Source organism: Lontra canadensis, unplaced genomic scaffold (assembly GCF_010015895.1).
Source record: "Lontra canadensis isolate GAN:19392208 unplaced genomic scaffold, GSC_riverotter_1.0 scaffold29, whole genome shotgun sequence".
NCBI classification, from domain to species: domain Eukaryota; kingdom Metazoa; phylum Chordata; class Mammalia; order Carnivora; family Mustelidae; genus Lontra; species Lontra canadensis.
Genome location: NW_022631023.1, coordinates 18,250,129 through 18,265,898, shown reverse-complemented (window position 1 = coordinate 18,265,898; position 15,770 = coordinate 18,250,129). Strand labels below are relative to the sequence as shown.

General features: G+C 39.1%; 1 non-coding gene across 1 annotated transcript; it reads left to right on the top strand.

The window, feature by feature from the left end:
- On the top strand, window positions 1-103 carry LOC116872432. The gene has a single exon (XR_004383638.1). It is a non-coding gene; the product is annotated as a U6 spliceosomal RNA (small nuclear RNA).
- The last annotated feature ends 15,667 nt before the right edge of the window (window positions 104-15,770 follow it).

Below are 15,770 nucleotides of genomic sequence, written 5' to 3'. Positions count from 1 at the left end.
GTGCTCACTTGAGCAGCACATATACTAAAATTGGAACAACACAGGATTAGCATGGCCCCCACACAAAGATGACACACAAATTCATGAAACATTTAAAAAGAAAAAAGAAAGAAATGAGGAAGTATGAATCTTCTAACTTTGTTGTTCTTTTGCAAGATTGCATCTCATTGAAAAAGAAGCGGCAAAAATATATTTGCAGATAACATGATATTGTACATAGAATATCCTAAGGAATCCACTAAAAAAGTAGTAGAAGTAATAAAAGAGTACAGGAAGGTTGCAGGATATAAGATCAATATAAAAAATCAATCCCTATTCCTATAGACTAGTTCTGAAAATAAAATTAAGAAAACAATTCCATTTACAATAGCATCAAAAAGAATAAATCACCTAGGTATAAGATTAGTAAAAGAAGTATAAGACTTATACACTGAAAACTATAAAACACCACTGAAAGTAATTAACAACCTTAAAAAATGATAAGATATCCTATGTTCATGGATCAAAAGACTTAATATTGTCAAGATGGTAATACTCCACAACTTGATTTGTAGATGCAGTATAATCCCTATCAAAATCCCAGTGGCTTTTGAAGAAATTGCAACTGATTGTAAAATTCATACAGAATTGCAAAGAACCCAGAATAACAAAACAGTCTTGCAAAAGAACAACAAAGTTAGAAGATTCATACTTCCTCATATCAAAACTTATACAAAGCTACAGTAATTAAGATAATGTGGCACTGGCTTACAGATGGACATATAGAATGGTGGAAAAGTTGAGAGTCCAAAAATAAATAAATAAAGTCCAAAAATAAAGCCTTGGTACAAATGTACCAAGACATAATAGGGAGAGGATAATGTTTTTGATAAATGGTGCTGGGACAACCAGATATCCACATACAGAGAATGGAATTTATTTACCAGGATATATCTCCCATACCAGACAACAACACAAAAGTTATATGATTATCTCACAGCATATACAAAAAGTTAATTCAAAATAAATTACAAACCTAAATGAAAGAGCTAAAACTAGAAAACTCATAGGAGAAAACATAAGAGTAAATATTTTTGACCTTTAGGTAAGCAGTGGTTTCTTAGATTAAAAAAAAAAAAAAGTAGAAGTAAAAAAAGAAAAAAAGAATGCACTACATCATACTTTGTGCACAAATCATCAAGAAAGTGAACAGGTTTCCACAGAAGGGGAAAAAATTTTGTAAATCACATATCTGACAAGAAATTTGTATCCAGAATATATAAAAAACACAACCCAATAACAAAAAAGGGGCAACTAATCTAAATTCAAAGTGGGCTAAGCATTTGAATAGTCATTTATCAAAGAAGATAAACAAAATAACCAGCAGGCATAAAAACCAAGAAGATGCTCAACATCATTAACCATTAGGGAAATGTACATCTAAACCCAATGAGATATTACTTCACACCCATTACTATGGCTTTAACTAAAAAGGCAGTTGTTGACAAGCGCTGAGGAGGATGTGGACACACCATAACCCACACGTGGCTGGTGGAGATGTCAAGTGGTATGCCTGCTTTGGAAAACTGACTGGCTGTTCCTCAAAATGTTGAGCATACAGTTATCAAGCAACCTAGCAATTCAACTCTCAGGCATACACCAAGAGAAATGAAAACATACAACCACACCAAAAGTGGTACCTGAATATTCACAGAAGCATGAGTCATAATAGCCAAAAGGTAGAAACAACCCAAATGTCCATCAACTAATGGATGAAAAATAAAATGTAGTGAATCTATACAACAGAATATTACTCACCAGTGAAAAGGAGCCAAGTACTGATAACATGCTACAACAGAGGAAGTCCAGAAAACATTATGCTAAATGAAAGAAACCCATCACAAAAGATCACATAGATATGGTTCGATTTATATTAAGTGTTTAGAATAGGAAACTATATAGAGACGGAAGGTAGGTTAGTGGTTGATTAGGGCTGGGGGAAGGGGGGTTGAGAGTTGGGGGTGAATGCTAACGAGTATGAGCTATCTTTTAAGAGACACTAAAATGTTCGAAAATTAGATGTGGTGATGGTTGAAGCACTTGGGTGGCTCAGTTGGTTGAGTTGCCAAATCTTGATTTTGGCTCAGGTCATGATCTCAGTGTTCTAGGATGGAGTTCCATGCCTTGGAATCCAGTTGGGATTCCCTCTCTCCCTCTGCCTGTCCCCTCATTTGCTCATTCTCTCTAAAATAAATAAATAAATCTTCTTTTCTTTTCTTTTTTTTTTTTAAGATACGATGATGGTTTCACATACCCATAAATATACTAAACAACACTGAATTCATGCTTTGAATGGGTCAATCGTATAGTATTTGACTAATATCCACTTAATAAAGCTGTTTTTAAAAAATTCCCAATTAGTCTGGCTGGCTATCCTTTTGACAGGATACCTTATTCCTAGTCCCTTGGTCATGGCACTAGCCTGCCTCTTCCCGTCAACCTTGACATGCCCTAGAGAGGAAGCCAGTTGGGTCTTGACCACCTAAAACCACCCCCAAATTAGTTGGATACAACCAGCATGAACTGCCAATGAGAGGCCAGCTCCAGGGGAAAGCTCCCTTTGTTCAAATCCCTGCTCTCTGCTTCTTAACCCTTGACATGTATTAGCTTATTTGCACCTCATGCTTCTAATTAATCATGAAAAATTGGAGTAATTATAATACCCTGTAGCACTTGGGGATGATGAAAGCACTGGCATTCAGCTCATTAATAGGTACACTCAAGGAGGTCAGTTTTTATTACTGGGAGAAACCTTCACGTGACCCCTGTGGGACAGGTTCGGGCCCAGATTTGGGTGATTTCTCATTTTATTTCACATGGAGATGACAGCAGTTGCCTTTGCTGGCCTCCCTGACCTAGCAGAAGGCACTAGCTCTCTCTGCTATGCCAGGGTTTGGCCACGCACATTTGGACATGGGAGGTAGTTTAGCACATATCCATAGTTAAATGGAATTATGTATTTTTAATTAGAATATTCTCTGCATCAAGTGTGCACTAAGGGGACTCATTACCTCGTTCTTAGAAAAATAATTACACATAAAATAGGAGTATAAAGAAGTGCATTTAAAAGGTAGTATATATTTAAAACATCAGGAAAAAAGAGTGTATTTACAATTCCAGTTGTAAATCTCTCATTTATTTGTAATCTGACTAATTTTTTATTCAACTCAGGTTAATTTTCATGTTCGTATAAGTCATCTCTGATCATCATTCTGTATTTATTCTCATCCCTCTCCTTTGCAATTCATAATATTTAGATGCCTGATAAACGGGAAAATTCAATGCAGCATACTCTACAATAAAAAATTTTCATCATGTTTATCAATGAGAATTTGAGAATCCAGGTAGTAATGTAGAACAGAAATCTTAGATGTTGGTGACTGAGTGTTTATAATCAGGCAGTCTGGCTGATTTTAACCTGTGCCAGTTTCATGAGAAACTGGCACATCAGTAGTTTTTTAGACATTTTTCCTGAGGCTCCTCATGACATTTTATTTTCAAGATTTTATTTTTAAGAAATCTCCACACCCGATGTGGGGCTCAAACTCATGACCCTGAGACCAGGAGTGGCATTCTCTACCGGCTACCATGACATTTTAATATCACTGATAATACAGTTGACCCTTGAACACATGAGGGTTAGGAACACCAACCCCCAAACAGTTGAAAATCTGCATATAACTTTTGATTCCCCCAAAACTTACTCCTAATAGCCTGCTTTTGACTAGAAGCCTTATGGATAACATGAACGGTATATTAACACATAGTTTATATGTTACGTGTATTATATATTGCATTCTTACAATGAAGTAGGTTAGAGAAAAGAAAATGTCATTAAGAAAGCCATAGAGAAGAGAAAATACATTTACGGTACTGTATTTATTGAAAAAATCCACGTATAAGTGGACCTGCACAGTTCAAACCCCTGTTGTTCGAGGGTCAACTCTACCATATATCAGTTTCAGCTTTTTTACTTCCAACAAAACAATCTCCTCCCCTTTGGGGGCAATATTGCACCCACTGAGAATTGATGGCCTTATTCTAATATTCAGATTTCATATGGTAAGAAAAAGTAGGATGAGCTCATTGTTATTTTGGTAGCAGAAATACATTCAAAACACTTTAGAATATTGCCAAGTTAATTCAGGGTGGGTCACAGATCAGCAACAACACCATCACTGGTAGTTGGTTAGAAATGCAGACTCTCAGCCCCACCGCAGACCTACTCCATCAGCATCTGCATTTATTTAATTAATTTATTTTTTTCTCACCATAGCACATACCCTTCCCAATGTCCGTCACCCAGCCATTCCATTCCTCCCACGTCCTCCCCACCCTCCGGCAACCCTCAGTTTGTTTCCTGAGATTAAGAGTCTCTTATGGTTTCTCTCCCTCTTAGGATATAAAATCAATGTACAGAAATCAGTTGCATTTCTATACACCAACAACAAGACAGAAGAAAGAGAAATTAAGAAGTCTATCCCATTTACAATTGCACCCCAAACCATAAGATACCCAGGAATAAATCTAAAAAGAGTCAAGAATCTATACTCAGAAAACTAGAATACTCATGAAAGAAATTGAGGAAGACACAAAGAAACGGAAAAACGTTCCACCCTCATGGATTAGAAGAACAAATATTATGAAAATGTCTATGCTACCTACAGCAATCTACACATTTAATGCAATCCCTGTCAAAATATCAAAATATCAACTTTTTCGAAGAAATGGAACACATGAAAAAGACCATCTACATTTTTAACACGATCCTCTGTTAATTCAGATGCCCGTTAGCCTGAGAAGCATTGGTTTACAGGACAGGCCTCTACTCAGGTGGGAAACATTAAGATAATGTGTAAATGGAAAAAAAGATGCATAAGCCCTAAAGCCAGTTTTTAAGTAACCCACGCCTTCCTTCCAAGTTCTGACTCACACACCAAGTTTCTTTGGTCATCAGTATCATTTTTTAAATGTACAACTGGGTGTGTTTTGTTTGTTTGAGAAACGATCATTTTACTTACTACTAAGCAAGGGAAAAATCCCCAAGAGGACTCATCTTGCTACTCCTCTTTTCCCCCAAAAAGCAGGTGTGTTCCAATTAGTTGGAGAGAACAAGATAAATAAAAATAAAGAGAAGCTTCTCTTTTTCTCCCCAGTGAATTAGCCTTCCAGTGTCCTGTCAAGGCTTCCATAAATTTAAGTTTGTTTTGACAGTGTTAATTTCTCTGGGAGCAAGTGAATAGGTGGATCCAGTAATAAGGCAAAGAGGTTTTTTTCTACTTTACCATTTTGAAGATCCAGAAAGTTAGCATGGGGGAGAGAGGATATTGAATTAATTCAATACACTTCGGTTCCTTATTTATAAAAATTTATAAAAACATTAATTTTTAATTCACTTTTGAGGGGATAAGAACGAAATTTTGAAATATGTGTGAAATAAATCTGAAAACTCTCAGCCATACAGAGACGAAGACATAGTATGACAAATGCCACGGACCCACCACCTACATTAACAATTGGCCTCATTTAACTGCTTCTGTATTTTTCTGAAGCATTTTTAATACGAGTTACAAATAGATGACAGTTCAGCCTAGTTTTTCAATGTGTCTTTTTTCAAATGAGGATTTCTTTTTTTTTACACAAAACATGAGTTTTACTTAACTAAGACTTTGGAGGTTCAAACTGGAGAGATTTCCACTACCACAAAGCTTCCATTGTTATTCCCACCACTATTTCCCCAACCAGCAGGAGATGAGAAAAAAAAAAAAAACCTGGACCTGTTAAAATTGGCCCAAATACCAGCTGAGACTTTATTTTTTGTTGTTTCCAGAAGAGTCTTGACAGCCGAAAGCAAAATTCTCTTTAATTCTACACTATTGATGAAGACCGTGGTAAACTTCGGCGAAAAGCCAAAGCTCTCCTCATCGAAAAATGCTGCGGAGGGTTTACCTCAATACCAGCCGCGTTTTCTTAGTTAAGAATCTCAGCTAACGTGTTGGAGCTTTTAAAAGCAGAAAGAAGGGAGTATGGAAAAGAGGTAAGAGGAAGATCAGAAGAGAGAAGACACAGAAGAGTCTTATAAACCCCAACTCAAATGCCAGGCAAAAGGCATCTCTTCCTTCTATCCCCTGATATCCCTTTCTATTCTAATTCTTGGCTTACTGGGATAAATTTAAATGTATTGTAAACAGTTAACGAGACCCGTGTGTGTAGGCGCATGCGTGTGCTTGCATGGGTACGTGTGCATGTGCGTGTGCACATGTAGTGCCTGGGGGTAGGAAGAGAGAGAAAAAATCTGTAGTAGTTGAGTGGAGCTTGCTTATCATAGGGACATCTTTCCAGCAGCAATATGTGGTATTGTTTTTAGAAGACTAGCTTATTCTTAATTTTTCAATTGAAAGACTAAAACACAAGAGTTGTCTTGTTTTAAAGTGCCTTTACAATCACATACCTCAGTCCCATCTTCTACATATGAGGAACTGGAGTTCCAGAGCGGGGAGGTGACTTATCTAAGAGTGTATCTAGGAAAAGGAAGTGTTGCTTCTGGAATGGCCGGTGTATCCTCACTTTTGATTTTCAGTATTCCAGGATGTTTAGTCCCTATCCTAGGAAGGAATAACCAGGAGGGCCACTTCCCCCAGAGGCTCTACCCCGGGCATCCTGCTTGTTAAACAGCATCCATCCCCAGGGGGCATTTTCAAAGCCTCCAGTGCTCCCCGTCATTGTGTTCACTGGCTCCAAGCCAGAAGACAGGCATTTGAACTGTGCCTGGGATAATGCCTGGCACTTCAGGGAATCAACAGTCCAGCTTTCTTTATAATATTACACTTCCAGGAAAAAAAAAAAAATATTTTTTTTTAAAAATGTCCGAATTCCTGAGAGTATTTACATCTAAAAGGCACAATGCAAGCCTTAAAAATTCAGTGAGATGACAGGGTTTTAAAAGATATCATGTGAGAAAATATGCCCTCTCTTGACTTTTCCAAAAAAAAAAAAAAAAGTAAGTGTTGGCTTGTGTGGTGGACAGAATGTTGTCACTTAGAGTATTATCAGTGGTGAAACTAAATGTTCATTTGAACTACTTTTTTATCAGAGCCCAAAAGAGCATTCTGGAAAGACTAAAACTATCCACCTGGCTTAAAGGAGACAGATCCAAGAACACAGCGGAATTCCTAAATCTTTGCAAGTGAAAAAGCTTCATTCTGTTCCTTGTCCATCCCAGAGCAAGGTAGATCAAGTTCACTTGTGTTCTCCGACACCTTCCCAAAGATCTTAAAGATTTTGAAAGAATGCAGTTGAGATGCTGGTAAGAAAAGTTCTTTTAAGTATAGAATTCCATCACCATTAAGAATTTGATGATGTGGGGCTGCCTGGGTGGCTCAGTGGGTTAAGCCTCTGCCTTCGGCTCAGGTGGTGATCTCAGGGTCCTGGGATCAAGTCCCACATCAGGCTCTCTGCTAGGCAGGGAGCCTGCTTCCTTCTCTCTCTCTCTCTCTACTTGTGATCGCTCTCTGTCAAATAAATAAAATCTTAAAAAAAAAAAGAATTTGATGATGTGGGGTGTCTGGGTGGCTCAGTTGGTTAAGCGTTTGCCTTGGGATCAGGTCATGATATCAGGGTCCTGGGATGGAGCCCCACCCCCATCAGGCTCTCTTAGTGGCAAGTCTGCTTCTCCCTCTCCCTCTCTCAAATAAATAAATAAATTCTTTAAAAAAAAAAAGAATTTGTGCAAAACATTAAAAGTTTTAATGTTTAATATTAAAAGTTTTAATGTTTAATATTAAAGAGAAATATGTTTGGGATATAAACACCAAATAAATAATAGACAGCCTGTTTTGCTACCCACGCATTTTTATTTATTTGCCATATGTTGGAGTACATACTAAATTCCATACTTCAGAGGAGTGCCTTGAGGACTAGCCTCAAAGGAAAAAAGGGCCACTATCTTTTTCTCTCTGTAATTCAAGAAAAATTAACCAAATGCAAAGCATACTTTTTAAGTCATGTTTTTCTTCATTAGCACAATGGCAGAAATACTCTCTCGGCAAATAGACAGGTAAGAGACTCTACTACTAAAAACTCAATATTGCTGTTGCCAATCTGGCCATGAATCAAAGGCTCACAGATTTCTTACCCACCAACTACCTTGTAGAGATAAGTAGACAAGACCACAAATGTATAAGAATGTGCATCACAATTTATGATGTCAAAAAACAAAACAACCTCAAAGTAAATAAAATAGGAATCTATTAATTAATTGATACTTTATTTATTATTATAATTATTATATTCCTCTGATGCTAAGGCACCGTAAGAACCCATGCTGCAGCAGACTGATTGACTTGGAAAGACAGTTACAAGAGTGAAGGGAACATGGGAGGGTCAGACCTGGAACCATGTCTTGTCCGGCCCTTGACCAGCTGAGTGTCGTCGGGCAATCTTTTAGACCGGGCTCCTCCTCTCACTTCTCCAGTGTGCAATCAAGGGAGATAATGGAAATACGGTATTTAGCAATGAGATGAGCATATAGAGAGATTGAAGCTTAAAAGTACTGTTGACTTTACAAAGATATTGTTAGATGCTATGGACGGAATGTTTGTGTCCCCTCAAAATTCATATGTTGAAACCATAATCCCAATGTGATGGTATTTTGGAGGTGGGGCCTTTGAGAGGGGATTAGATCATAAGGGTGGAACCCTCCTGAATGGGATTAGTGCCCTCATAAAAAGAGGCCATAGGAGCAGCCTGCTTTCATTCTGTCATGTGAGGGTACAATGACAAGATGTCTATCTGCAAACCCAAGGAGGACCCTTGCTAAAACCTGATCATTCTGGCATCCTGATCTTAAGACTTCTGGCCTCCAGACTGTGATAAATAAACTTCTGTCATTTAAAAGCCACTTTGTATCTGGTACTTTATTACAGCAGCCTAAAGAGACCAAGTTATTAGGTTAAAAAATACAGCAACTTCTGGTCCAATCACATTCTTGTCAAGTCAAAGATATAGGCATCTGTAGATTCATCTAGTAACCAAATATTTAGTGAGCATTTAATAACGAGGCCGTGTTAGGAAAAGAAGCTATAATAATGAAATGAAAATCAGATGAACTCTGCCTTCGTGGGGTCCAGTCCATTACTGATGACGGAGTGTGACCACCTGAGTTTAAAATCCCAGCTGTGATGCCAGAGAGGAAGGAGGTAATGAGAGCTTTGGATAGTGGGATTTGACTCAATCAGGAAGGGTAGGGAAGTTTCCTAAGGCAACTGCAGTTTAGCAGAGACAGAAGGATGAAGAGGCCTTGACTAGAGGAGAATGAGGTATATGGGAAGCAGTGCACTTGTAAATGGTTAAGCCCATTGAGTCTGTAGTGAGCTAGGTACTATTCCAAACCTCCCTCTGCCACCCACAGGCTATTGTGATTCTGGTCTGTGGCTCATTCTCTCTGTCCCAGTGACCTCACCTGTGAATAGCTTTCCTTATTTAACATGAGTGTCATGATAGTTAAAATTGACAAAATGAAAAGAGCTTAGCATGGTGCCTACTACTTGGAAAATATTTAATAAATGCTAGATAACACCAAAGTGGGAGGGGTGTGGAGAAAAGAATGAAGATCTAAGTGCAAAGGGGGAACAGGGTATGCAAAGGCTCTGTGGGCACATGATGACAAAAAGGGAAAGAAGCTATCTTGGTCAATCTGAAGCTCCTGGAAGCCATTGATTTAAGCAGCGGGCATTCTGTGGTGTTCATCATTCTCCCTCTCAACCTTGGTGCTACAGGCCCACCTGCCAACTCTCATTCTCTAGCACTTGTCACAAGGCATTCACCCATGATGTTTCCTCATCATAGACTGTTCTTTCTATCTGTCTTCTCCTACCTCCTTCAGATTTTGGACTGTGTCAGTCCTTCAGAGAAGGCTTCCCTGAAGTCCCAACCAGGCAAAACCTTATTAACAGCTATTTTAGAGTGCAAGCTTGATTTGCCTGATTGAGGTCTACCTCCCTCACATACAACTCCAGAGATGAGACACTGTTAACATGCTTCATTGTGTCCCCAAACATTCACACAGTGGTTGGCTTCTATTTCATATTTCATATTAGGTAATGGAAGATAAATGTTGAAAGAGAAGGAGGAAGGTTTAAAAAAAAAAGTGGTGAAAAAATGAGGTAGGGTGAAGAAGTGATGAAATCAACTCAATTTTAGACTTAATTTTAAAATTTTAAAATCAGGGATGCCTGGGTGGCTCAGTCGGTTAAGCATCTACCTTCAACTGGGGTCATGATCCCAGGGTCCTGGGACTGAGTCCCACGTCAGGCTCCTTGCTTCGCAGGGAGCCTGCTTCTCCCTTTGCCTGCCACTCCCCCTGCTTGTGCATGCGCTCTCTCTCTCTGACAAATAAACAAATAACATATTTTAAAAATAATAAAATTTTTAAGTCAAATTGATTTTGAGTGGCCCATCTATGTAAGATGTTCTTAAAAGAGAGAAGAGTGATATGGAGTTTGAGATCTAAGCTAGAGATATACATGTACACTAAGGAGTTGTTAGGGAGAAAACCCAAGCAAGGGAATGGGGAATAGCAGGGCCTCTGGAGACAGATGGTTTGGGGTCACTACCTACATGAATGTGGGCAGGTTGCTAAGTCCCTAGGTCTCCTTTAAGAACCAGAGAAGGATAGTACCCTATCACAGCTAACCACATATCCAAACAGCATGCTTCCCATATGTCTAGGCTGCCTCATACACAGCCAGTCACTCAGAGTACCCTGAATAATATGTATGATTATACAGAAACGAGATTCTCCTATTGGCTTGTACTGGAGTTTCTCAAGTATGGACTGATATCTGTCAGTTATAGATGGAGTTGTTAAAATACGTATCATTTTACCTTTCCCCAGATCCCTCACTGGGTTATACAGAGATCCAAAGAGAAAATGCATATGAAAAGACTTTCAAAATCTCAAAAGAAGTCAAACAAATGAAGATGTCATTATCATGACAGAGATCAAGTGACAATATTCATGATGTCTTTTTCTTCTTCCTAGGGGAAGAGAGAAATGCATTCCAATGGAGTCCATCTTTTCAGATATGTTGCAGTTAGGATATGTCTTGGCAGTCCAACAAACCTGTGTTAAATCGGGCTCAGTGATTTCCTAGTTGCCCACTCCTGAGTCAGAGACTTAATTTTTTTAGTCTTTCTTCTCCTCTGTAAGATAATAATAACAGCACCCCTTCACAAAGTTGTTTATTAGATAACACCTATGAAGTGCTTTGCACAGTGCCAGGCATAAGAAGTACTTAATAAATGTTAACATTTATTCATTATCATTATCTTCAGGAGTGTTCTGGAGAGCAGTAACCAAATGGAAGAATCACTGAATCTTGCCCAGACTCTTTCAGCATCCTCTCATCTGGGTTGTATTGCCCCAGATCCAAGATGTTGAGTTAGAAGTCAGAGCTCCCTTCAACTCAAAGGAGAGTTCTTACTGTCTCCACTCACTCTTTAATTAAGGACATGTATGAAGTGTGCTCATCCCAGGCAAGGGGTTGCTGGGGGGAAGTTGGGTAATAACTTGGGTCAAGGTATATACAGAAAGGCAAACCTGTTCCCAGGCAATGCAGAGGAATCCATGCTGTTTTAGGAGAAAGGTCATGAGTGATCATTCCAGGCCTGGCTGTCTCTTATCTTGCCATGTGATCTTGAGTAGGTCATGTCACCCTTTGGGTCTCATTATCTATCTATCTATCTATCTATATATATATATATATTTTTTTTTTTTTTTAAGATTTACTTTTTTAAGGGTGGTGGCGTGGCTCAGTCAGTTGAACGTCTGCCTTCAGCTTGGCTCGTGATCCCAGAGTCCCGGGATCAAGTCCCACATTGGGCTCCCTGCTCTGCGGAAAGCCTGCTCCTCCCTCTGCACCTCACCCTGCTCATGCTCTCTCTCTTTCTCAAATAAGTAAATAAAATCTTAAAAAAAAGGAAAAGATTTACTTATTTACCTACTTGAGAGAGAGAATAAGCAGGAGGAGGGGCAGAGTGAGTGGGGGAAGACTCCATGCTGAGTGGGAACCTCAATATGGGGCTCAGTATGGGGCTCGATCCCTGGATCCTGAGACCATGACCTGAGCCAAAGTCAGACTCTTAACCCACTGAGCCGCCCAGGCGCCCTATCTATCATCTTTAACTGTGACAAGAGAAAGGGGAGAAGTGGAGGGAGGAACAGAGTTGCGAATTATCTCTAAGTTCTCCCCAAGTTTTAGTTGTTATGGTTCCACGCTTATGGACTAATTGGTGCCTGTCCAGTCTTCATTGACCCTAACAAATGTTTGTTAGTTGCTAGCTCCTCCCTGAAGGAAATTCGTGTACAAAAAAAATCATCTTCATATTATCTAATTCATATTATCTAATTTCATATTATCTAATTCATAATATCTTTCATCTTATCTAATTGCTCATTATCACTCAAAAAAGAAGCCAACCATTGAGTTGGCAATAAATGTGCTTTTTAAAAAGAAAGAAAGGATTAATAATTTACTGATCGCTGGTGAAGTTCACTTAACTGGCATGTAGAACCACCTTAGTGATGTTAAGTCATTTAGAGCAAAGAATGGGAAAGAAAGATATTCTTGCTTGTTGTAATTAGAACCGGGGTCTAGGGAGGGTTTTCTCGTTTGTTTGTTTTTCTTGGAAGGAAGTTTGGTTATAATGCACCTGAAGAACGATGTCACTTTGGGAGAGAGATGTAGGGTACATGCTGTAGACACTGTGGTTTTTCTCTGAATAGGCTTATTTGGCTGGAAAGGGATGTGGTTTGAGCATGAGCCATGAATGTGCTTGTGGGCATATCAGAATGAAATGCTGAAATGAGGATTATTCCAGAAAATGATCTGAGGAGATAATAATGAGGGATAAGTAATGAGGATCCCATTAGTTAAAGACCTTAAATTGTATCTGTAGCTTAAAATTATGGGGGAGGCATTTGAGAATTTGTGTGGTTCTGGAAATGAAAGACTTTTTTCTTTTTTCTAAATTGCAGAGTGCAGGCACACTTTCCAGCACCTTCTCCACACCCATGAAGAAAAATAACCCATCCAACACAAAAATACCAGATCTGAGGTGTTGTGAGAAGTCCCTCAATTTAAACCCAGCCCTTCTCTCCGTTGCCTGTTTTAGGAAACGTGTCTTGACACCCTCCTCAATGTTACCTTGAATTCAGAATAAAAGTGGGCAGAAAGAATAAAAAATGGTACAATGTCCAAAAGCACCAAGTCCCCATTTATGTTAACCTGACAAAACTGTTTATAGTGTCAGAGTGATTACGACACTTGGGGAGCAGGGAGCCCAATATGATCATGGAGAGTAAAAGCAAGTTTGAGGGACTCTCTGTATTTCCTCTCCATTCCTCCCAACAAGCTACCCCAAGCTCCCTAGGGCAGGGATTCTTACAAACAGAACGATAATGAAACCAACTCCCAACCACTCATTGATGAAGCAAGCAGTATTAACTATTGCTATTTCTTTCATCATCTGGCTGCTGTTTGTAAGCATGTCACTGTTTTTTTTGTTTTTATCTTATGCACTAGTTTTATACCTAGTATTAAGTATAGAACACAAGCCTCCAAGTTTTTTCTACAAGATTTTCAGGGGCTTGCTTTCTCTGTCATCCAAGGGGTCAATGCCTTCGTAATTGCTAACTGCAGGAGAAATTCTCAATCCCTTTTTTGGCATATGATACTGTAAACACCTCCATCTTTGCTCCTATTTCTCTCCCGGTTTCTCTCACACGTTCTGACTGCTCTTTTCTGTGATCTTGCCCTAGGTCTTCTTTTGTTTAACTTTGTTGCTAGATTTTGCATTTTTAATTTTTTTTTAAAGATTTTATCTATCTATTTGAGCCAGAGTGAGAGTGAGAGAGAGAGAGAAAGCTTGCACAAGCTGGGGTGGGGGAAGGGCAGAGGGAGAGGGAGAAGCAGACTCCTGGATGAGCGGGGAGCCTGATGTGGGCTTCGATCCCAGGACTCTGGGATCATAACTTGAGCCGAAGGCAGACACTTAACCCACTAAACCACCCAGGCGCCCTGAGTTTGCATTTTTTTTTTTTTTTAGAGCAGTTTTAGTTTCACAGCAAAATGAAGGAGAAGGTTACAGAGATTTCCCATGTACCTTCCCCCATTATTAACATCCATCCAGAATGGTATGTTTGCTAAATCTGTAAACCTACATTGACACATTATAAGCACCCAGAGTCCACAGATTACACTAGGGTTCACTCCTGCTGCTGCATATACTGTGGGCTTGGACAAATATATATTGACATGTATTCACAACTGTAGTATTATACAGAGTAGTTTCACTACCCTAAAAATCCTCTGTATTCCACCCCTCTGTCTCTCCCCAATCCCTGGAAACCATTGATCTTTTTGCTGCCTCTATAGCTTTGAATTTCCAGAATGTCATATAGTCAGAATCAAACAATATGTAGTCATTTCAGATGTGGCTTCTTTCACTTAATAATACACATTTAAGTTTCCTCCAGGTTTTTTCATCGATTTGTTTCTTTTTAGCTGTGAATATCATTGCACTGTCTGCATGTACCACAGCTTATTTTTCCATTCGCCTGCTGAAGAACATCTTGATTGACAATTATGAACAAAGTTGTTCCAAACATCCATGAGCAGGTTTTTGTGTAGACATAAATTCTTGACTCCTTTGGATAAATACCAAGAAGCATGATTGCTGGAGTGTATAGTGTGATATTGTGATATACTAAGAAATATATATTTGGTCTTCATCCCTGGCTTCTTGTACAGAGCTTCTAATATCCTTATAATGTCCTGAGTGATGGGGTGATAGGAGCATCTTTTGTTATAATATTTGACCTTAGTCCCTGTTTCCTAACACAAAAGCTTCTAAGACACTGGAATCTCCAGAATGATGAATGTCTTTTGAATGCTAATGAGATGTCTAGTGGCTGGGGGCCCCTAGATAGCTTCAGATTGGGGGCTGCTCACTAGAAAGACCAAAGCATGATTAGAGAGTTAGAACTTTCAGCCCCACGCCACACCTCCAGAGAGGGGAGAGGGGCTGGAGATAGAGTTATTCTCCAATGGCCAATGATTTCATCAGTCACACCTGCCTAATGAAGCTACCATAAAAACCTCTAACCACAGGGATCAGAGATCTTCCAGGTTGGTGAATGTATCCATATGCCAAGAGGATGGCACACCCCAACTCCATGGGGCAAAAGCTCTTGTGCTCAGGACTCTCCCAGCCCTCACCTTATGTATCTCTTCATCTGGCTGTTCAGTTGTATCCTCTTTATAAACAGGTAATAGTAAATCAAAACACTTCCCTGAATTCTGTGAGTTATTCTAGCAAATGAGTCAACTCATTCCAAAACTGCTGGAACTAGGTATGCTCCCTATGTTTCTTACTCAGTGAATTTATAACCACCACATCATTCCATCCAGGCTAAAAATCTCAGGTACCTTCTCCCCTTCCTCACCTCTATATCTAATTGCTGACCTAATCCTGTTACCCAGGTTTACGAAATATCATCTGAATCTACCTGCTTCTTTACTTATCCCACTGTGGCCATTTACTTCATGCCTCATCTCTTTCCCAGAATATTGCAAGTTTTCAGACTTGCCTAACATTCTAATTCTCTTATCCCTAATCAAGTCTATATTTCCACATGAGTCATCATTTTAAGGCAGCAAAGTCTTGTAGAA